Raw genomic sequence first — 22,688 nt, 5'->3', positions numbered from 1 at the left:
TGCAACGACTGTGGAAGAGAGTTACTAGCTTTGACTCAGGCCCATTCCGCACCAGGATCAATGTGGCAAATTGGTTTCGGAAAGAAAAAATGCAGTTTTAAGTGGAATTCGTCATTATGCATACCTGCCTTTGTAGTGGAATCTAGTTGCGTTTCAATCGTTTCCCACAGGTTTCCGGTCTTGGCAAAAATCGCTAGGAAGGAAGCAATATTTGCCGAGCTTTGTTCCGCCCCTGGCCGTCAATCAAACGAGCAGCCAATGGGCAGCTGTTATCATGCTCCCGAAAAGCCCCTTTCCCTTTAAGGCAGGTTTAAAACACACACACACACACACACACACACACACACACACACACACACACACACATTGCAACAAATATGCCTTGATTCATTGCAACAGAGAGACCCATCTAGCTGGCAGCTGGCCTGTGAGCTGCTGTTTCATCGTTGCCACGCTTCCCCGAGTGAAAAAAAAATCCCCCCCCCCCGTGCACGGGCGCGATTTTCGGCCGAAAATAAAGGGAACCAGCAAACGGGGCTGTGTGGTGCTTGGTGACTTAAAACAGCTCTGTGGAGGGACTGCAGCCGGGGAAGCCTCGCTGGGTGAATGCTCTCTGCTTGCTCTGAGAAAAAAAATGGTGATCGCTTCGCCGGAAGATCAGAGGAGAGAGCCAGGGGGGACTTGGCTGAAACCGCAACAATGTTAATGCACAGGTCTTTTTTGCTACTGTTGCAGATTGGTTGCAAGAGTGTAGCACTTTCCAGAGGGTGAATCCACTTTTTTGGGATTTCCCTGGAAGCGCTACAATGAAGTGATTTTTGCTGATTGGTTTCAGTGTGGCAGATTGTGTACGACGTTGTGCATAACTGCATTTTAGTAGCGATTACAATTTGCCATACTCCTGCTACAATGAATCTGTGCGGAATGGGCCTCATTTTAGACATTTGTCAACAAAATATTGGATATGGCCAGAGTGCTGGTGGTTGCTCTCCTATGAGTTGGCTGTTGATCTCATTCTCATAACACAGTGTCTTTTCTGAATGGCTTCAGTCCATATCCGTTGTCATTATGGCATGAGTATCAACAATGTAAGTTAAAAACATCCTTTACTGTCAATTATAAGCATGGTAGCAACACATAAGTCAAAGGAAGCCACTCTTATGACTGTGTAAGCAATTGTCAATTTTGTTAGGGAATGCAAAATATTGATGGAGTGTGGTTCCCCTTGTGTATTATTTATGCAGATACTAACTAGAAAATCATTAACATGAGAATAGATTCAAATAGGTAGCCGTGTTGGTCTGAAGTAGCACAATGAAATCAGAGTCCAGTAGCATCTTTAAGACCAACAAAGATTTATTCAGGGCGTGAGCTTTCAAGTTCAAGCACTCTTCCTCTGACTATGATCAGTCTACTGATGTAACAGAATTGATTTTTGCTATATATTCCCTGTCATGTAAGAAGATCATAGTCTGATGAAGAGTGCTTGCACTCGAAAGCTCACGCTCTGAATAAATCTCTATTAACATGAGAGAGAGACAGGCTACATAGAAAATAATAGTCAGAATTCCATGTTCAGGAGACACTATCCTGGACTTAGTGGCTTGATCTTTGATTGGCTTGATATATTCATTATATAATCATATCCCATTTCATATTCTCTATGGGACTGAACCCTAATAAAGTAGGTAGCTTGCTTGCTCAAAATGAGCCTTATGTAAAATATTTTTTAAAGTACTCCTTTGTAAAATGACAAATGACATACTTCTCCTCTCTAGTTGCTACTAAAAGGGAGCATGCTTGAGTGTTCCTGCGCAATGGTAACTAAGTTAGGTACATTTAAAAATGATCTCTTCATCAATGAAAGCTTTACTGGAATTTCAGATTTCTCTGAAAGTAGAACACAGTCCCTATTGACCTGAAGATGAAAGGTAATCAATGTTCTGGTGTCTCCTAGCAAAATTTAGTACATCCTATCTAAAAACAAATCCTATAAATCAAAAACTAAGCAGCAAAATAATTTATTAGCTCTCATAAATATCTGTCTATTGTATAGAAAATGGGTTCCTATAACTCATCCCCTCCTTCAGCTTCTGAAATATATATGTTTGTATATGTTTATGTATATGTATACCACCTAGAGTCATACGGAAGGGTGGTATATAAATATAAATATAAATATAAATATAAATATAAATATAAATATAAATATAAATATAAATATAAATATAAATATAAATATAAATATAAATATAAATATAAATATAAATATAAATATAAATATAAATATAAATATATTTGTGTGTGTATGAATTGTGGTATTATGTTGTATCACTAGATTAGGTATAGGTCCTCTTCCTTCTGTTATATTTGCAATTCTGATCAACTCAATGACATTCAAGTTCTAGCACTTATTCTGAACCCATCGAAAACAATGCTCAGTAACAGATTGGGGTGAAAATTCAGGTCCCAGCCATGGCTGGCTTTTTAATAAGATCATGGTGGATCAAAGACCCAGAGCTATTTCATTTTTTTTTCCAGCACATAAAGACCATTTGGTATGAAATTAGGATAAGATGTAAACAGAGATTCATATTTGAGGCTGGATTCTTAATGGGATTTAAGTTGCAATCATATTCCCTAGAGTTTAACCCTGGCATCTGTTTTCAATATAAACTTCATGTAGAAACATTCTCACAGTCCCCATTCCAGTTATATCTGAGAGCTTGGAAAGGTCCTACTGCCATCTCAGATCTCTGCCCAGGAAGGCACTTCTTTCTCCTTACTCCCAGGTGTACCAACCTCCGTCTCAGCATTAACTGCGGCCACTAATAAATCTGGAAAAGTATCTCCTGATAAAAGGATTTGCAGTTCTAGCACCCTTCACTACAATGCCAATTAAGATTCTATCTTGTTGCTGCATCTCCCACTTTGCTCAGATGAACTAGTGTGGGGACAATCTAGTGTACTTTTGTACTTCCATATTGCTCCTCCCTTTACTGATATTTGGAAAGTGGGACAGAATTAGACATGGTATGGCAATAGGGATCAGGCTTTAAGGGATACATAGGGATACATTCACATTCTTAAAATGTTTAATGCACAAATGAAAACTGTATACATCTGACTGGGCAAGGAAAAACCCCACATAAAAACACATACAGTCCTCTAAACTGTATGTGCTTGTGTAAAATGCGATAGTTGCACCTGGTTTATGGTGACCCTACCAAGAAGAATTCAAGCCAAGTGAGAAGTGGAGGTGGGTTGCCATCACTTTCTCTGCAGAGTCTTTGTTGTTGGTCTCCTTTACGAGAGAGAATGTAACTAGCCAAAGTCACGCAGTGAGTTTTATAACTGAGAAGCATCTCAGCCTGGGTCCTGATCTGATGTACTATCCACTACAGCACATTAAGAATCTAAGTAAGGAAGGAAATAAATTCATTTTGCATGTATGTATATACATTTTTTAAAACGTAATGGATTGAAACTGCACCATTTCACTGGAAGTGTTGGATTATTAGGGTTGCTGGGTCCCTTATAACTGCCAGTGGGGGATGAGGGTGCAGATTCCGGAAGCAAGGAGGAACACTGAAATTTAACATGGTGTGTTGATATTTTGTGGAAGTGATGTTGGCATGTCAGCAATGTTGGGGATAATGCTCTGGTTTTGGGGCAGAAACTATGGTAAAATTACATTCTTACTAGAGAGTTTTGCCCCCAACCAAAGCATCAATCTCCAGTGTCACCAATGTGCCTGTGTCACTTCAGGGTGATGTCAACACTTCATGCTTCTTCCCTCCATATACCTGGTAGGTTCCCCTAGTTTCTGAGAACCCAAAAATGGAGGAAGAGGCTCCCAAATGGGGGATCCCCAGGCTGCCAATGGGGACTGCCAACCCTAAATGTTATGCACAATCATCCCAAGTAGCAGGCCAATAGTCTTATGGAATGTTTCCAAACTGGCAGGATTTCACTAGGCCCTTCAAATCATTAACGAGTAACTGATGACACCTGTTTTGTCCTTCCTCCGGGCAGCATTATGGCCAAATTGCCCCTTGCTTCCATATTCTAGAAGAAGAGAGTTGGTTCTTATATGCCGCTTTTCCCTACCCGAAGGAGGTTCAAAGCGGCTCAAAGCGGCTTACAGTCGCCTTCCCATTCCTCTCCCCACAACAGACACCCTGTGGGGTGGGTGAGGCTGAGAGAGCCCTGATATCACTGCCCGGTCAGAACAGTTTTATCAGTGCCGTGGCGAGCCCAGGGTCACCCAGCTGGTTGCATGTGGGGGAGCGCAGAATTGAACCCGGCATGCCAGATTAGAAGTCCGCACTACTAACCACTACACCAAACTGGCTCTACGTATACCAGATAAAGATTTTAGATAAAAACACAACTGTGATATATCATCTACCCTGCTATTGTTCTCCATAAAATTGTTGTTTTTTAGCATACAATTGAATCAGTTCAATTTTCAAATGGCTACCTGGAACAGATGTTAATTTACTGCTGCAAAAACAATGAGGAATCTTACAGCATCTAACACAGTCAACCACCTTTTTATTCCAGCATAAACTTGATGAACTAGAGGCCTGGCTGCTAGTTTATGCCAGAATAAAAAGGTGTTTGTTATTAAACAAGGAAGTGATTGTGCGCTCAACTTCTTTCAGGTTACTTAAAACTGCAATTCAATAGCAATGAAGATGCCTAAGAACTTTGGGATGGAAATGGTGATAATATATATATATATTTTTAATCCACACAACTTGTCCCTCTGACTTGACACTTAAAAAATTCAAACAGCTGCTGCTAATCCTGGGAGAAGCATAATAAATTAAATTGCAGTAAATCACAAAACCCACAGGGCCCTCCATCCAAAAAAAACTGAAAGAGATGAACAATGAGGGAGCCTGTCTGAAATGAAAATGTGTCTGTCATTAGCAACATATACATATATGTTAGAACTGGCCATTTTAGAGGAAGAGGCTTCTGGACCAGATGGAAATCCTAAAGGGAACCAGAAACAGAAGGTGAAGATGGGGAAAAGTGTAGGAGAAAGGACAACAAATTTAGTCTGGGTCACAGAGCAGCTTTCATGTGAGAAGAGGCTAAAATGAATTTAGTGGATGAGCTATAAAAACAGAAGATGAAAGGGAGAGAGAATAGAAATCAATACAATCACGAAAGATACAGAGTATATTACAAAGAACTTGTCTGTACATTAAAAAAAACACTATGGGCCAGTGCTGATTTGACAGATGGGGTGTACAAAAAAAGCTTGACAACAGATATCAAGGCTATGAAAGAGAATCAAAGCACATACTTGTGGAGGATGGCAGAGGACTAGGTTCACAGGCCACTTACTCAGAGACCTGCAAGAAGCTGAACTTCTCCCCTTCTCCTTGCCTTGTCAATTACAGCAAGCCACCAATCACAACACAGCAGTTTTCTCATGGACTGAAACTTTCTCCCCCCCCAAGCCCCCAAATTTATTTATTTTTTTAAGAAAAAGGCATTTCTGTATTGCTATGTAGTAATGCCACAACACAGAAGCATTTTAAATACAAAATTAACACATCTGCATTGCTATGAAGAAATGCCAGAACGATATGGCATTCCCCCCTTTTTTGGGATTCATGGTGTTTTGGACTCTATGTCTGCGTAGATATGTGAGAGGCTGATAATGGTAACCAGACCCCAATGAATGACTGAGTGTGAACAGTGGGCTTAAAAACAAGGCGCACACATACCTGGATAATTGGGAGAAGGCTGTTTCAACACATACCCCTCCCTCTTTCCCTGTTCATTCCCCACCTCTAGAAAACACAAATGGGACTGTGTTTTGCCTGATTTATGAGAAGCTGGACATGGTAACTTGACCCTGAAGAGTAATTTTGTGTAAACAGTAGCCTTAAAACCAGGAGCATGCTCTCCTGGATGATTGGGAGAGGGCTGCTTCAACACGTGTCCTCTTTCACCGTTCATTCCCCATCTCCAGAAAACACAAACGGGACTGTGGAGGGGGGGGCCATAACAACGTGGAAGTGCCTTTTTTAAGAACAAAAATTCGTTTCGGGTCCATGAGAGAACTGCTGTGCTGTGATGGATGGCTTGCTGTGATTGACAAGCCAAGGAGCGGGGGGAGATGCTTGGCTTGTCTTCCCTTGCAGCCTCATCTGGAGGCAAAAAGCCACAGTGGGGCATAGGGAAAACGCGGGAGGTCTTTCCCGGATAGTGGGCTACAAACGCGAGGTTTACCATCCTGCCTTTGCAAGCAGGAAGCCACGTGTGTTTTACCCCTCTGTGCAGAAACGGTTATAATGTTACCCCATGGGAGAGCTGGGAAAGCATTTCAGAGCTGGACTTTTGAGTCAGACCCTATATTAACTATATCTGAACTAGGAAATGGTGGCCATCTCTTTCTCATAGCTAGTCAGAAAGGGTGACAGCACTAACAATGACAGCACTAACAATTCATCAATGGATTTCATTTCTTGGTGTGTTGCGGGGGTGTCAAGAAAGAACAGAAAGAAAGAACAGAGGAAATAAGAAGAGTTGGTTCTTATATGCCGCTTTTCCCTACTCGAAGGAGACTTAAAGTGGCTTACAGTTGCCTTCCCATTCCTCTCCCCACAACAGACACCCTGTGAGGTGGGTGAGGCTGAGAGAGCGCTGATATCATTGCCCGGTTAGAACAGTTTTATCAGCGAGCCCAAGGTCACCCAGCTGGTTGCATGTGGGGGAGCGCAGAATTGAACCTGGCATGCCAGATTAGAAGTCCGCACTCCTAACCACTACACCAAACTGGCTGCTTAAAAGGAAGCAGTGTTGGGTATCAAAACTGATAGCTGTATTGTCTTGCTGCAGGTTAAGAACCTCACCCCAAGACCTGTTCTATGTTCACAAGCTTGTGACAACAAGTGATAGGGCTTTTCTGTGATGAAACCCCACCGATGGAGTAGTCTACCTATAGAGGCCTGATTTCATGGATCTACAATGATTATTTCTGGGGGGAAACGGCAACAGTAAACCTGGCATATTAATAAGATTCAGAAAAAAATAAGAGAAAATCTTTCAACATTCAAACTTTTCAGTTTTGGTATTCTTTAGAAAGAGAATGTACAAAAGGGGTCAAAGGGAATTATCTGGTATGTCAGTGGTTGTAAACCAACAGTGTAAGCGTTTATTAATTCACTCCACACCATGATACACCTATGCAAATCAGCAGCTGTAACACATCATATCCTCTCCAGCTGCTTCCTTGGGCGCTGCTCTGCCACTCTGCCACCAGCTCACCTTTGGTGCTCTCCAGCGGCTGCCATGGCTGGGGCTCCCCCTCGGCACGGCACTGCGCAGCTGCTGCTGGCAGCGACCCCCAGCAGGCGGCGGGAAGTCAGCGGCGCCAGCGGGAAAGTGTTGAGCAGGGGCTCAGTTGGCATCGGCGACATCCCTCGGCAAAAGACTACCGCCCCGGGCCTCAGTAAAAATGTCAAGCGTTGACCGGTCCCCGGTGATAAAAAGGTTGGGGACCACTGGCCCATATGACTGGGAAGTCATGTAGGCATGTCCAGGGGTGAATGTCCAGGAATTACCTTCTACTATAGAGTTTTGTCAAAAAAGAAAAAGAGCATCTCCAACATGCCTAAGTCACTTTCAGGTTACATAGGCATGTCATGTTAATTTCCAATGTTCTTCCCTCTGTCTCTGTGTGCGTATGTATGTATGTGTGTGTGTATGTGGGGGGGGGGGGGTAATTTCACCTGCCATCTGGCTAATGGCTGAGAGATGGGACCTGAAACAGGGGGATTTCCACCCCCACCAAGGAGTCTGGCTCCCTAGTATAAAAATAAACATTCATGCAACACAAGTCAAACAACTTGAGTTCAGTTGCAAAATAAACATCATGTCATGTCCAAAACCCATTTACTTATACAATTCTACCCCATCTTCGTATCATTAGAACACTTAAGAAAGCTAACAACATTTTTAAACAATTGAAAGAGTAAATTATATATTACAAAGAATACCGATTGAGCATAAACCTAAGAAAGGAAAGGACAACTGTAAATTAATAGCCAGCAATTTAATTCTCTACCTCTGCAAATAGCGAACATGTATCATGTTAATAAGGAAGCATTCTGAAGACAATTTCTCAGATAAGAAATGAGGTTGTGATTCTTAATTCCAAACAAATTACATTAAGAGAAAGCAAAACCTCATGCAACGTATATCCCTTAAAAGCAGGGAGTCAACTAAGCTAGACTTGTATCCATTACATATTCAAGAAATTAAGCACCTAAAAACAATTTCTTACTACCTCAATATGCACATGCAGGCACTCATAGAAACATTTTTTGCAACACCTCTTTATATGCTCGCACATAATAGAAATACATTTCTCATGCTTGCTCATACACATAACTTACAAAGAAAGAAATTTCTCCCCACAATCATACTTACAGAACATGAGGTTTGCTAGCCTATGGAGAGCATGCAATACAAGACTGGGGATTGGGAAAATTCAGGGGTATGATCATGTTGAGAGCACTAAAGGCAAAGTCCGTTGTACCCAGGGAAATAATGGGTGCTAGGATGCACACCTGCACTGTGGCCTACTGGGGGGGCTGGCTACAGGGCAAAAGCTCCTGCCCAGGGGAAGCCAACCTACAGGTATAGCCTGGAAATCTCCTGGAATTGGAGGTCATCTGCAGACTATAGAGATATTCCCAAGAAAAAAACCGGCTGTTTTGGAGTGGAGACTCTGTAATAACAACGCATCTCCAGGCTACTGGAGATGAAAGGGCTTGCTTGGGAGGGAGGAACTCTGTGACACTGTACCCCCGTTTCCAGTTGAGACCTGGGTATTTGCTGGAATAGCAGTTCATTTTCAAGCAACAGAGATCAGACTGGGAAGGGGGGATTATCTGGCTTTGGATCCTATGGAGGTGCTGGGCTGCCAGGCTTCAGGTGGGAAACAAAGAGAAATGCTGCGGAGCAGTAATTGCTAGTAACAATGAATATCAAATCAAATAATCAATAAACTTGTAAATTTCTTCTTTCAATGAAAATACTTAAATTGACAGCAAAATGTGCTTGAAGAACTAAAAACCTTTCAGCCTGAACGTTCTTCAGTTCACTTCAATATCAGAGTAAATGAAAAAGAGTTGTATGTTACAATCAAACATGAAAACATTGGCTGGCAAAGAACTTACAGTGGGTTTCCCAATTATTGCCTCTATGTTAGCTTTTCTCAATTTTTTTACCATTGAGAAACACCTGAAATATTCTTCAGCTTTGAGAAACCCCAGAAATGTGATCTCCAGGTCCAAGTTGGAGGCTAGCATCCCCACCCCTGGTCAGGGGTGCCATCCCCCACGTGGGACCTGGAGAACCCCCAGAATGAAAGCTCCTCTCCAGGCTGCAGAGATCAGTTCCACTGGAGGAAAGAGTAGACAGGGGGCTGTGTTGCTACTCCCCTACCCACACACACCCCACAGAAGACAAAAGCATTCCTTCCTTCTGAAATAGCAAACCTTATTAACCACACAAATCACCTTTTCATGTAGGAAATACCTGAGTGTCTCCCGTTTTGGATTGCTCTGAGAAGCCATTGGCCAGAAGGTCCAAATTTAAAGGGAAAGAATCCCCTAACAGTCAGTGAGCAAGTAAAAAAAGACACCATCCTCCTGCAACAGTTTCTTCTGCCGGTGTTCGTTAAGGCAATGACAATCTATTCAGCTTGATGTAGTTGTTAAAAGCAGCAGCTTGTAATGTGGAAAGCTGGATTTGATTCCCTGTGACCTTGGGCTAGTCACAGTCCTGGTGGAAATTGTTCTCACACAAGAGTTTCTCTCAGAGCTCTCTCAGGCTCCCCTACCTCACAGGGTGTCTGTCGTGGGGAGAGGAAGGGAAGGCTACTACAAGCCACTCTGAGACTCCTTTGGGCAATGAAAAACAAGATATAAAAACTAATTCTTCTATGGGGAAGGTGCTACTGGGAAACAGTGTCTCCCCCCTCCACATGTCCCCATGGTGTTTCTTTGCCCCATATACAGTTTTCCCATCTTCCATACCATTGGTCTCAATTTTTGGTGTTGTTGTGATGGTCTTGGAAAGATTGCAGCAAGACAAATGTGGCATGCACATTGAAAAGGAAAGTTTACATCTCCCAGTCGTACCCAAAGAAGCATTACTTTCCCTGCTGCAATTGCCTGTGACGGTTACCCCGAAAGCATTCCTCCCTTTTCAGATTGCAAATTGCAAACCTCACATGACTTACTCATAAGTAAACATTCACAGGGCAGAGGCTTTTTCTGGCTGCCCTGGTTCCCAGCAGGCTGGCAGGGGGTCAGTTCAGGGCCTCCCATTGCTCCCCCTCCAGAAGGCACACAGAGGCTGCCCCAGGAGACAGCTTGCTTCCCCCCCCCCCCCAGGTTCTCTGAGTTGAAGAGGCCAGGGCAACTTACTGGCCGTAGGGTAGGCTCTGAGGTTGTCTCCTCTTCCACCCAACAAGCTTCTGAAACTGACAGGGATTTGGAGGTGGGGAATCTGACCCTAATTAGCCCTTCCTAGGCAAGGCAACAGTATTCAGCCTTGCCGATGATTAATGATATCACCCAATAAATATTTAACAAGTTTTAAATATATATACAAAATTAATTAATTCCTACCCATTTGGGAAACCCTTCCAAGGCAATCCATCAACCCCAGGATTTTACAGAACCATGGTTCAGAAACTTGGCCTAGATTGAGATAGACTGATGACCCAGCAAGCTGCCATTGCTTAGTCTGTCACTCTAACCTAACCTTTTTCAACCTTTTGATTATGGAGGTGCCCGTGAAATAATTTTCAGGCCTCCTTGCTGCACCCCCTGAATGCTACATGTCACAGGAAGTGACATCACCACCCAGGTTAACAGGCAGGCTCAAGAAGGACTGAGGGGGAAAGATGGGAGGCAGTTTAAGTTGGGAGTAGGAATCTAGACTCCACCCCCTCCCAGGTGCAGAAACCATGAGAGAACTCACTCACACTCAGGAAGGTTAGCAATGCAAGCAGCTGGCTCCCTAGCTTGCAGCCAAGTCCATTAAGGCAGGTGTCCCCCTCCAAAGATCCTGGGGATCCACTGACCCCTTGTTGGGAATCCCTGCTCTGACCACTTCACCACACTGAGATTAAAACCAGACATGGTGCATATGCTCATTTTGCCTCCTCACTATGACCAACTGAGTAGCTAGATAATTGGAAAACAAGGAAAAGGCAACATCCAGCAGTCTAATAGCCTATTCCTCCCTGCTTCTTTTTCATTGAGCCTGCCAGATGCCTCTGCTGGCAGTAGCAGCCTCCTCCCCTCCCCTCCAGGGGATAGAGAAGAGTGGTAGTGAAAGAGGAGCATGCTACTAGCATATTGAAAGCTATGTTAGTCAACAAGACATAAATAAACAAGTTACAAAATACAGCAACTGCCCCTGGAGCCTCAGATAGCTTTGCCAGATCGCCCCACTATAGTGGGAGATCTGCCAGTAGCCACTAGAGAAATGACTGGTAAAACAATTGCAAAGAGCCATTTGTGGGGTGAGCCCAGAAGCAACAACATTTCCTTTAGAGTTCAGCATGTTCCAGGTTCACTCTGGAAATGCCATCATCATCATTAAACATAATAATAATTTCCAGGTGTACCCTAGTGCCTGTTGTTTCCTTTGGTGCAACAAGCTTTGCCTCGAGTGATCATATACTGTCAAGTCAACCTGCCGTCCCCCAAAAATGGCCAGTGATGAGCCTGGATGAGGTGGGAAGGGGAGCGACCTCTGGTGCGTGTGTACACAACTGTGTTTTCCAATCATATTCTGCATGATCACACCTCTTCTGGGGTTTCTCAAAACCTAAAGAATGTTTCAGGTTTTTCTTGATGGTAAAAAAGTAGAAAAGGGATAGTTTAATTATCCCTTAGCCATTTCGGGTCTCTATTGGGGAGAAATAATTGGTATAAAAGAAATAGAAATTTTAAAAGTTTGCCTCACTATGCACATGGCCTCCTTTTCCTCCTTTCTGCCTAGAAGTGATCTAGTTCAGAAGGCTAAGAAATCTACAACTCCCATTATTTTTGCCAGGAAAATGATGGCTGGGAAGGATGGGGCTTCCAGCTGCCTCAAGAGTCAGGAACATGCTTCCTCCCTTCCCTCTGCAAGAATTTTGGGATCCATGAGAGGGGATACTTGGGAGGGAATTTGTCTGAAGGAGGATTGCAGGAAATAAATGCCTGTCAATGAGGGTTTAAATTTGAACTGCACAATTTGTGAACTGCAGAGTGAGAGAGGACAACTCCATGCAAAGGTAAAGGACCCTGGCGCTGTCTCTCAGTTCACAGAGGCTTTCTGTATTAAAGGAACAAGCACACCTTCCCCTCCATTTTGAACTTTGCTGGAATCTTTGTTTTTCTGGCTTTTTAGAACAATGGTACAGGTCTCAGGGGCTTGATTCGGAAATGTTCTTAATGCCTCCCAAGATGCAGTGAACACTATCAACATCTATTCATTACAGCTAAAAGGTGTCCATAGCATTTCTGAGGAACTGTTCATCATACTGCAATTATATTAGCCCCTAACCTTCAATTGCTGCCTGAAGGAGAACAAGAATATCACAGAGACAAAATATTCAGGCTTTGAGCTCCACAAGCAAATGTCTTGGAAAACTATGGAGGTTAATTTGCCTTGCCCACTGGTGTCCTTTCTTTATTACTAGCCAGGACTTGTAACCGCGATTACGTATCCCCATGTTGTCTCATTCCTAGATGACTTCCTATAATATGGAGTATTTCATCAGAATTCATGCACAGGCTGAATATCAGCAAGTGCAGTTTGGTATGGAAAACTCATTTTAGTGTTTCAAATTAACATAATGATAGAGAAGCAACACAAAGGCAAACGTATTGTGAGGATTTCAAATAGAATTAATCTGGCTTCTAAGAAGGAAATTTTATTTTTAGTAAACAGTCTTAATGGAACAGTGCCTGGATTTACAGCTGCAATACCTTAAACCTATCAAAATATTCCTTGTCTATCAGAAATAGAGCACAGCCTATTAAATACTTCATTAAATTGATTCTATCCATTACAGAAACATGACTTTCATGACAAATCAAATTATTAAAATGTTTGCTTTTCCATTCAAATGACAGTAGGTAATTCACTGATGTGTGTGTGAGAGAGAGAGAGAGAGAGAGAGAGAGATGACTTGTATATTAATGAAGACAAAGAGATAAAAAGAACATAACAACCTGGATCAAGGGTATTGAATCAGACCAGTGGTCCATCTATTCAAGCATCTTGTTTCACAGTGACCAACCAGAAGCCTAAAGAGTCAGCATATTGGGGGGGGGGGTAAAGGCCAATACATTCACTTCTAGCTGTTTATTGCTTCTGAATATGGACATTCTTTTTAGTAGCCATTGTTGGACCAAGCCCCCACATAACCATCAGCTTGGTGTAGTGGTTAGGAGTGCCGGCTTCTAATCTGGCGAGCCAGATTCAATTCTCCGTTCCTCCACATGCAGCCAGCTGGGTGACCTTGGGCTCACCACAGCACTGACAAAGCTGTTCTGACTGAGCAGTAATATCAGGGCTCTCTCAGCCTCAGCTCCCTCATAGGGTGTCTGCTGTGGGGAGAGGAAAGGGAAGGGGATTTTAAGCCACTTTGAGACTTCTTTGGGTAAAGAAAAGCACCATATAAGAACTAACTCTTCTTCTACTACTACTTAAAGCCATCTGCTTATGGCTACCAATGCATTCTCTGGTACTGAATTGTACAATTTAAATATTTGTAGTAAAGTAGTTCTTCCCTTTCTGTGTACTGAATCTGTTGCCCATCACTTTCATTGGCTGCCTTTGAACAAACAACTAAGGAGTCTCAAGTAACGGAAATGAGGAGTGATCAAAATTTAGAATTCCATTTATCTCACCTAGCTATATAATCTTAACATATATTTGTATATCCATTTTTAAAAACTTTGTCTAATGTAGGATTGAAGTTTCAGTAAAGTGCCTATCAATGGGGGTTTAAATTTGGATAGGACTATGATTGCTATCTCCCTTCCTTTGCCTACTCAATAGTATGTACATTATAGTACGTATCCCTATGACCAGCACTTTTGTGGCTATTTGTGATTAGAACAAAAGTTATAACAAATTCAATTAAAGAGCCATATTACCTAGAAATATTTTTTTAGTTTCAGGTCACCCCATGGTACTAGATTGTGGAGGTATTGAAATACACTTTCAGACTCTGAAGTTGATGTTTACCAGTAAACTCTCTGTGTAAAATTAAATGGATGTCATTGTCAATGTAGATAATTTGATAATATTTAAATTTCAGCAACAACTATAGCTTTCTGAAAACGAAGTATAAAATTTTCTAGGAAGCCATATGATATATCATACTGGTTTCTCTTCAGATCGCATATTTTCTTCCTTGTGTTAAAGTTTGATAAATTCTTACAGATGAAGAATAATTGGTTTTTATACTCTACTATTTACCGCCCAAAGGAGTCTCAAAGTGGCTCACAATCACCTTCCCTCTCCTCTCTCCACGTCAGACACTCTGTCAGGTAGGTGAGACTGAGCTGAGAGACTGTGGTCATATCTGCAGTTACATTTTTTCCCACTGTAAATCCTGCCAAATTCAGATCAATTTGAACTTGGATATACAACCTTGGAGGGGAGTCAGCAGCCTCCCAGAGAACAAGGAGGGGAAAGTAAATCCAAAAGGCAAATCTTTGCTCATAGAAGTGTGGGCTTTTAGAATGTAGCCACTTTAAAACAGATCCCAAAAGGAGGGCAAAAATATATCCTGAGAGGGAATGGCAACCGGGAATAAGTTTTCTTTCAGTCTTTGAATTTACACCCTGACCAATCAGCAACAGACTGCTTCACTATGGCCCATTATGCATGGCCGCCGAAACAGCGATTTCGGGTCACATGGAAAACGCGGAGGGGGAAGACGCGACGCACACCAGTTATGCACGGGGCGGGGCGCAACGGCGGCAAAACCCAGAGTAACTGATTATGCACGCGGCGATCCGGGCGCCGCTTCTGGTTGCGCCCCGGTCACCCGGAAGCTGCGCTTTCTTCCGCGTTTCACTGACGCGGCTTTTTCGGCGGCATGCACCAAAGCTGTGGCCGGTTGCAGCCGGCTCCGTGCGTTATCCGTGATTTTAGTCGCCGCCATTCCACCCCGAATGTGCGCTAAAACCCCCGTGCATAATGGGTCTATGTCAGTGTTGGAGGCACAGAGAAAGGAAATGAAGTTAATCCAGCAAAATGCTGACATCTACATTAGAAATGCTGGGGCTTTTGGAGCGATTTCTTCAGATGTAGTGAATTATATCCACTCTCGGATATCACAGAGAAAGTGTAAAGTCACAGCAGACTCGGACATTGCAGTATTTTTCTTACAGATGATTTATTGATTAATTTATTTATTATATTTATATACTGCCCTCTCCTGAGTATTTTTTGTACCTGATGTTGAAAAAATTTTTGTAGGACTTTTTCAGTCACAGACTATTTCAGCACTACCAATATTGTTTTTATTTCCATTTATAAAGGGCTGAATTTTTTGTCCATTTCCACATTGAATTGCCACCTGACTCACCATGTCTTTTGTGAATTCCTGGTTACGTTGATTTCATCAGTCAAAGCAGAGTCTAATTCGATGCTGCCCAATGCGGAAATATGTGTATTTGGGTTTTTCCCTGTGCCCACCATTTTGAATAGTTTAGGCATTCCTCTTTCCTCGTTGCTGTCCTCCCTCCCCCTCCCCTGGAAAGGGTGCCCAATTGCTCCCCTCTTCTGTCTGCTGTGCATCTCACTCTCATCCCTCCCAAAGCCTTCTTAGGAACATCACCTGATTCACAGAAGGCTTGAAAAAGAAATAGTGCCTGCTTGGACCTTTCTTGTAATTGCACCCCTTCATTTCCAGCATTCTGGAATACCTCTCCCCTCCCCACAGAGATACTGCATGTTATTAAAAAAAACAACAACTAGGTTATCATGTTACAATGCTACTGCATTGTGACGTGCAAGACTACTTTTTAAATACTTAGAAACAGAGAAAGCTCCAGCATGCAGCGGCCATAGCAGCAGCCCAAAGGTATGGGGGGATTCTCACTGCCCTCTCTCTCCCTCACCAGCCTCAGCATCTGATTCTCAGAGTGGGGAGAGAACAGGATGCTCTGGGGAGGCTGCCAGTCCACTGTACCCAGATCCATTCAGAAACATGGTGTTATGCCTCCAGCAGCAGCCTCCCACTGTTTTCTCTGTTTCTATTTTTAAAACCAGTCTTAGGTGTTACAGTACAGCAGTGTTGTAATGTGATAACCTAGTCTTTAAAAAAATAAAATAACATACAGGATCTCTGAGGGGAAACCGGGGAGGCAACTGAGGGCACAGAATCCTGGAATGAAGGGACACAATGAAAAGAAAAGTACAAGCAGGCACCATTTTTTCCAAGCCATCTGTGAATTAGGCTTTGGGGGTATAGTGAGATGGCACAGCAGGGGGAAGAGGGAAGTGCTTGGGCACCTTTCCCACAGGAGAGGAGAGGGGCACAGAATGGTGGAATGTAGGAGCACAATGAAAAGAAAGGTGCAAGCAGACACCATTTTGCAAAAAAAAAAAAACCTTCTTGAAAAATGTAAGGGAGTAAAACATCATAGGAGGTTGCCTCCAACTCTCTATGCAGAAAACATATGGGAAATTTCAGCCTAGGGAATGACAGGAGGAAAGCCCAAATAAGGAACACAAATTTCAACTTGCGGCATCCAATCGAAATCTAAACAAGGCTAAAAAAAGGTATGTCTCCTAGTGCAGAAACGAGCCCAGTCTGAACATTACATATTTATAGTATGGTTTGAATTTATACATGATGTTTGACTTATTTGCCCAGTGTCCCAGTAAGTTGGATCTACATACTCAGTGAGCTAGGCTAATTCACACCTTCCATTTATCAAATGCTGAGAGGCACCAAAAACTGAATCGAGGCCTGCTCTTAGGTGTTTGCCAAATTCTAATTTTTGCAGTCCAGGCCAACATAAAAGCCAAGCTGTCCTTTGGAAACAAAAGTTGTTTGCTGCATTGAATTTTCATACCAACAGCCATGTATCTACTTAGGGCTTTAACAGTAAGCCCCATGAGGTTCTAGAGAATGTATGACCCAGGTGCAATTTCATTAAAGTAATTGTTACCTTGGTCCTTCTGTAGAAAGATGTACAGCTGTCTGACAGCTGCACAGGCAGAAAATACTAGTCAGTTTCTCAAGAGAGCTCACTGTTAGTACCTGCTTATGCCATAGATCTATTGCATAGACTTTCAAAGCCTGCAAATAATTAAAATCCCTACTCTATGCAGGATATCATGGGACAAAATCAGTATGTCTCATGTTTAGTTAAAATGTGTTAATGATGTTTGATGTAAATTCCAATAGAGACAATGACTGCATTGCTCAGTGAAGTTATCAGTGTTCTTGCATGCATCACTGAATAAAATACCATATCACTATCACAGCTAAGGGCATCATTGTCGCATCAGCCTAATGGCTGAGTCATTGAAATGTCTTGCCTAAAACAATGTTGAATAATGGACCTAATAATGAAACTCTAAGAGGCAATGACCACTCTATCTGCCCTCCAAACAACAAGAACACAGGAAAAGCCCTAAAGAAGGCCTATTTCTTCAATATGGTTTCTGAAAACTTATTTATGTATTTACAAAATTTATACTCCACCTTTCTGCCCTCATCAGGGCAAAGAGGCAGCTGACAGATTAAAAATACATACGAAAATGTATAAAACATAAAACCAAATAAAAAACGTTGTAGATTATGGGAGAAAACTAGATAATGTATTCATAAATATGAAAATACAAAAAATTACTCTGTCGGAAAAATAAATTCTTGGCTATTAAGCACAGCATATATGTACGATACTGAACACTGAAGCATAATTTTTTTTACAATACTTTTGTATTATTTTGTGTTTTACATACTTAGAAACATATTTTCTTATTTGCCAGTTAGTATTGATTCAGAGTGTACAAAATACATTGATATTGTCCCACACAGAAGTCAAAAAGCAGATTCTAGCCAATCAGACAAAACATTCCACATGCCTTTTATCATTCTTTAATTGTCTTGATTATCCAGTTTCACTGGATAATCATACCTTTAATCCAAAACAGCTCCCTCTTCTAGTTTTCATGCAGGCTGCATTGCCTCTTCATATGCATGGAGTATACACATGGTCACTTAATGCGGGTTAGTTAACCTTTGTCAGACCTGCACAATTAATACATCACTTACTAATTTACTACATTACCTCATGATTCTTCCCAGTGAGGACTCATGACAGTTTAAGATATTCACACTTTATTCTCACAAAGCAATTAGGCTGAGACTGTATGACTGGTCCAAAATCATCTAACAAGCTCCACAGCACAAGAAGGTCTCCCAAATCCTAACATGACACTGTAACCGATATATTTAACGCAGCCTCATTTTTGTTAGAACATTTATATGCTGCCTCTCTAGTCATGCTTGATATAACTCACAAAGTGAAACAATACAGTTAATGTCTTACAAATAACAGCATAAGAAACAATTAATTGAATTACAATGAAGAATCCATATGATGGATGCCAAAGGATGTTACCTTTGGAATCATTTATCCCCTGGATTTTCTCATCCATCCATGGATTTCTGTTCCACTATGATCATGATTCCATTCCCTCATCCCCAGTTACTGATATCACTAGAATATTCCTTTTTTTTTTTTGCTCAGCCAATTAGCACTCTTACACCCATGACACCAAAAATATCACCAAATGGTAGAAATGGAAATGGTACAAATTCACACTTCTAATAGGACCAATTACAAACATGAAAAGAGCTAAGTATATCTTTAGTGGATTAGTCACTAAAATGTTCCTGTTTTACAGCACTGGTGAGTGGTGACCATTATTGGATGGTTTATCACAGCTGGTTTCATGTCACTCCGAGTCAGTAATTACAGTAAATGGAAAAAGAGTGAGCAGGTAGTGAAGGCAAGATTACCCTCAGATTTTCTTGATTTCATCCATGTCTACCTTTCCATTCAGGTAAAACAATATTTGCATTCATTATTAATCATCCAAAAACAGCCTTAAAATTAAGAGTTTTTCTTCAAGAACAGGAGGTAGGCTAGCACAAAATAAAATTTTTAATACAGAGCCAGTTAAAGAAATTTCATTGCTGTTTTGACTGATGGATAAAGTAAAATGCCCTCCAGAAACTGTTGTTCCTTCAGCATGACCACATCCCAGTAGTTCTGATTACTTCAAAAAAATGCACTAGTCTGGACAGCTTTTGTGGAATAAACAGCTATAGGTTATGGATGGGGCAAGGAACATCAATATTCCACTCTGAGGTGTCTTAACCTCTGTTCATCATTCCCAAAGCTAGGGGCTGTGGTAGTTGGTGCTTTTAAAAACAGAATTGGGAGCAGCAGGCTGTTATTGCCCTACCTGCATATAGAATTTAGGTTTAGCTTACTTTTTGCACTGTAACAAGGAAGCAAATTAACAGGATCAGAATGTTAGACATATATGGGAAAGATCAATACATGTTGAAAGAAAAGAAGCAGTGACCATATACTGAAGCAGTGAACATGAACTGCCGAATCAATGTTTAGCAGCAAGGCATAGTTACCCAAAGAGGAGGTCTCCATATTGGTTTGGAGATCTTAGGAGATGGTACAAGAGGGTGTAATCGGATCTTCACCAATTTTATGGGAAATTTTCCTTAGAAAAACTTAAAAGACAGTTGTATATTAAACTGGAGGTTTCTTTATTAAGGGGGATTGAAGAGTACAGCACAGACAGTTAAAATACACACAATAAGGGAGGAAAAGGGAGAGAGTATTTTTAGGTGATATTTACCAGTCTAGACGAGGAGATTCAGCAGCATAATGACCAGTATTCATGGAAGAAGTGCACAATGCATGGACAGGGGCAGAATGCTTCCTGATATCAGGAAATATGCTCCCCAAGACTATGTTGACATATTTTACCTCCAAAACAATGACTTTATGAGTATTCCAGAGTTGGACAATGACTTTGGAAACATGTGATGAGTTTTTCTGGAGAAGGACAATGATTGAGATTGCTTTACCTGAGGAAAACTATAGGTGTTAGTGGTTCTTGAAGACCCTTTGAGTACCAGATAAGAAAGCTATCAGGATTCAGCAAGGTGTTAATTATTGCTAAATTAGGGCAAATATGTGAAGGGAAGTGAGACTGGGGTTTGATGAGATTAGCCACAAGTTCTTGGGAGACCTATGGGTCCGATTTGGCTTTGGCGCCCATTAAAGCCAATAGCGCCATTGACTTTAATGGGAATTCCAGCATTCCCACCTTTCCTGGGGCCTGGGAAACCTACTGGGATACCTATTGTCCTTGGGGTGCAGGAAGTAGGCTTGTGCACCATGGGCCCAATTCGGATTTGGCGCCCATTAAAGTCAATGGAGCCATTGACTTTAATAGGAATTCCGGCATTCTCACCTTTCCTGGGGCCTGGGAGGTGTGGGGGTTCCAGTTACAGCATCAAAACTTTCAGGGTAGCTCTAGGAGGCTCTTCCCGAACCCCCCTCAGAGTTTCACAATGATTGGACCACAGGGTCCATGTCCAGAGGTTCTGAAAGAGGGTGCCCCCCAAACACTCCATTCTAGCCAATGTGATGGACTCTCCATTGCACTGCCTTGTTGGTGTACGTATGTCTATGTGTGAGTGCTTGGGGAGTGCTTAGGGAATCAGTTCCCAGGTGCTTTTTGTTGGCTCTTTATATTTTTATTTTCTTTTAGTTTCCGTACAATAATGTTATTTGTTTCCGCTTCTCTTTCTTCATGATTTTATGTTGGGGCATCCCTCATGAGACCCAACCTGGTGTAAACAGACTACAAGGACCTTTCAGATAGCCAGTAATAACTTAAACTGACCTTCTCTGGGTGCAGTTTGGGTAACAGGAACATATTTGCATATGCCAGGATGGTAAAATTGAGAACACCAAACATGTGATTTTTTATTGCTGCATCTACAACCAATTGCGTCAGGAACTGCTGTATTCCATTTTCACTGACTTAAGAGCTACTTCAAGACAAGCCACATTAAAGGAACTCCTTTCAGATAAAATAAGAATTTATCCTATATTATTGCCAAATATGCAAGATTAGCAATTAAATGTAGAAGGGTTAGGATGGTTCTATTGAATATATGAAATATTTTGGAACTTTTAACTAATCTTATATTGTGTTTTACTGTTTTGTATTTTGTACTGGTTGCTGACCGAAATAAACGTGACTGGGTAACAGAGCAACTAAGCAGGAGCAGATTAATGGCACTCTCATAGTCTTAAAAGGCAGGAAATAAGAATGAATCTGAAAATACAGCAATAGCTGAAGAAGCACAAGAAACTAATTTTATAGTATTTGCACTGCAATAGGTTCTCTTCCACAGATGAAATGCAACAGCTAAATATGAGCTCTCCCATGGTTCACTTTTACTTGACAAACATTTCACACTGTTTTCTATTCAATTGTCCTAGACTTGAAGTGGAGTTGTACATCAATTTACACTCAGCATCATCTTTGATGACTGTTGTGAAAGGGACATGCTATTTAAAATCTGCTACCATATGCAGTCCTGTCAGTACAAGATATGTGAAAATACATATTCTTAGTGAACCTGAGACACAACATGATAAACACAATATTCCAATTTTCTTACCATTAGGGTTTTGTGCAGTTATGAACCACTGAAACTACTGCCAATATGCTCACCTTCTGATGGAAACCGAAGGAGGCTCAAAGCGGCTTACAGTCACCTTCCCATTCCTCTCCCCACAACAGACACCCTGTGGGGTGGGTGAAGCTGAGAGAGCCCTGATATCACTGCCCGGTCAGAACAGTTTTATCAGTGCCATGGCGAGCCCAAGGTCACCCAGCTGGCTGCATGTGGGGGAGCACAGAATCGAACCTGGCATGCCAGATTACAAGTTCGCACTCCTAACCACTACACCAAACTGGCTGCTTAAAAGGAAGCGGACCAACAAGCCATGGTGCATAAAAGAATGCAAATTGCTACCAAGTGATTTCTATTTCCTGACTAAAAGGAAAACCCACTTTTGTCTTTTACCACCAGCATCATTTCAAACCTGCATGTTTGCAGGAGTATTATCTGGTTTGTAGCTGTGTTGGTCTGAAACAGCAGAGCAGACTTTAAGGCTACAACCCCTCTCCACACTAACATGGCAGTAAGCACTACGAACTTACTGGCAGACATGCTTAGGATCATTACAAGTACTGCATCCTTCAACACAGAGCCATGTCGCAGAACAAGCTGGGTCACAGAAACATAAAATTAACTAAGGTTGGGTCCAGGGGTACCTTCAAGACCAGCAACATTTTACTCAAGGAAGGAGCTTTGGTGTGCAAACATACATCTTCAGATATCGAAAATTAATGGTTCACTTTTCAGCACAAGAGAAACACTTTTGAATGGCATTAAATTCTTACTTTCTTTCTTTTGTAATATCATGGGGAAAGATATCTATGATCCCACAGGAACCTCAACCCGATGTCTAGAAACATAAACCTAAGGAAGAAGAACAAAT

At 41.8% G+C, this 22,688-nt stretch overlaps 1 protein-coding gene across 5 annotated transcripts in view; it reads right to left on the bottom strand.

The window, feature by feature from the left end:
• Positions 1-22,688, bottom strand: part of KHDRBS2 (KH RNA binding domain containing, signal transduction associated 2) — a 537,632-nt gene that overhangs the window by 340,089 nt on the left and 174,855 nt on the right. The gene's annotated exons all lie outside the window — the stretch shown is intronic.

The sequence above is a fragment of the Paroedura picta genome, chromosome 1 (assembly GCF_049243985.1).
Source record: "Paroedura picta isolate Pp20150507F chromosome 1, Ppicta_v3.0, whole genome shotgun sequence".
Classification (NCBI taxonomy): domain Eukaryota; kingdom Metazoa; phylum Chordata; class Lepidosauria; order Squamata; family Gekkonidae; genus Paroedura; species Paroedura picta.
The sequence above is the reverse complement of the archived record's forward strand: the minus strand, read 5'-3'. Positions and strand labels throughout refer to the sequence as shown.